Source organism: Eufriesea mexicana, unplaced genomic scaffold (assembly GCF_001483705.2).
Source record: "Eufriesea mexicana isolate 0111107269 unplaced genomic scaffold, ASM148370v2 scaffold474474835, whole genome shotgun sequence".
Taxonomy (NCBI): Eukaryota; Metazoa; Arthropoda; class Insecta; order Hymenoptera; family Apidae; genus Eufriesea; species Eufriesea mexicana.
In genome coordinates this window covers 421,580-423,427 of record NW_016907960.1, presented here as the reverse complement: position 1 = coordinate 423,427, position 1,848 = coordinate 421,580, and the positions used below count along the sequence as shown (strand labels likewise).

The 1,848-nt window shown below is 56.7% G+C and overlaps 1 protein-coding gene across 1 annotated transcript in view; it reads left to right on the top strand.

Annotated features, from left to right (window-relative positions):
* dac (dachshund family transcription factor) overlaps positions 1 to 1,848 on the top strand; it is a 139,652-nt gene that overhangs the window by 69,104 nt on the left and 68,700 nt on the right. The window lies entirely within an intron of this gene.

Sequence of the window (1,848 nt, the reverse complement as noted above, 5' to 3'; positions counted from 1 at the left end):
GGAGGGCTGGAGTGGGGTGCGCGCGAAAAGGCACGGAGGAAGCCAAAGGGTCGAGCCGTTAATACGGGGGTGAAAATCGACACTTGACCGGCCGAAACGTAATTTCCAATTCAAAGGCAATGACCATTGGCTCGCTTCTCTCTCGGCGACTCCCTTCGCTTCCCTTCGCACGCGTCACACCCCCGCGATCAACCCTTCTCGCTCTATCTCCCTCCGGTTCTCCCTCTGTCCGGCCAACCGTCTCGTTCTATTTGCTTTAGCGGCTGCCGGTCGAGTCGACTTCGTCAACCGGACAAACGCGTATTGTGATTTCAGCCTTTGACTGGTAGCCGTTCGATGGATATCGCAGGGGGTGGCAAATGGTCGTGGACCCGTGCGGAGCGATACAGTGCGGCCGAAAGGGAGGAGCAGGAGGAGTAGGCGTCGGAGGATGAGGAGGATGCGGTGGAAATAGGGGGTCGAATTGGCGGGCACGGAGGCTGGAAGGGACGGACGAGCGAGCACCGTGAATATTCATGCCGAGAACCCTAGACGAATTCGGACTTGTTGCGACTGACACTGATGTAAACCTTTGTTTATCCTGCGTGCACCGTACCTACCCTCCGAGCCGTATCCCTTCCGCTCCGCTCGCCTCGTCCCCCGGCCCACCCCCGATCCCGGCCAGAGTATTTAACTGCGAGTTAAATTCTGATTAATCGTCGGTACCGGGGTTATTAATTGTTTGTCCTTTTGATTTTACAAGCTCACGGAGCTCACGCCTGCCGAAATCTCGTTCTCCCTGTCCCCGAGTCCCCTCGCGCCCCGCCGCGTTTCTCTCTTTCCGTCTTCTCTCGAACCGCGACTCGATCCACCGCCGCGCCCCCCCCGTTCCCGTTCTAATCCCGATGATTTGTCCCCGCTAATCCCGCCGAGCCCCGTCGCGCATCGGAAACCCGAATTCCGCCGCGAAAGTTGCCCGCGCTCGTTTGTCTTTCCGCCTCTACGGACAATTAAATCTCATAAGCCAGAAGTCGTGGAACCCCCCTGCTCACCCCAACGGGAAAAAGTCGCACGGTGATCGCGCGGATCCGACGCTTTTCGGGATTCTCGGTGTCTCTGAAACAGTGAACGCGATTCGTTCGGTAACTCGCATTTCACCCAGAGATGGAAGGGGGTGAGAAAGGGAGCGGAATCGCGGAAACCAGCGGAACGACGGATCTATCCCAGTACACCCTCCCCATGGCTCTGAAAACTCTGGCCGTAAACTAAGTAATATTAATGGTCCGGCCCGATGGCAGAAGGCGCGGTATCAATGCGCTAATGTCGGCTTCCTGCCTTTAAAACTACCCCGTCATTCCGGGATAATTCTCGCGCATTGTCGTTCGCCATCCACGCCGGTATTCCCTGCTTCCTTATCGTCCGCAGCCCGGCCAAACTTACCTCTGAAATTCTCCGCCTCCGCCACCCTCTTTCTCTCCTCTTTCGCCGAATTCACCGGCGACCCCACCGAGAGGAGACGTCATTAATTACAGCGACGACGCCGACGACGACGACGACGACGACAACGTCGACGAGGTTCTATCGTCGGGGACATCTGCTGGAAAATAATATTCATAAAGTCGAGCCCCGCCGTTACGAGCGTCGTTTTCGATCCATCTTCGCGCGCGTATTCCCACCCACCCCTACTTACTCTCTTCGATTCTCTTTACCTCTCGAGGAGAAAAGCAACGAGGTTCCCGATAATACCGAGAAGCTTCGTCGTCGCGAAATTTTCCTCACGGAAACGTCTCGTCTGCTCCGCTTTAAATCGCGAAACGCCAGAGCGCGTGTTACCTATCGTCGAGAACTCTTCGCTTCCCTCCTCCCCCC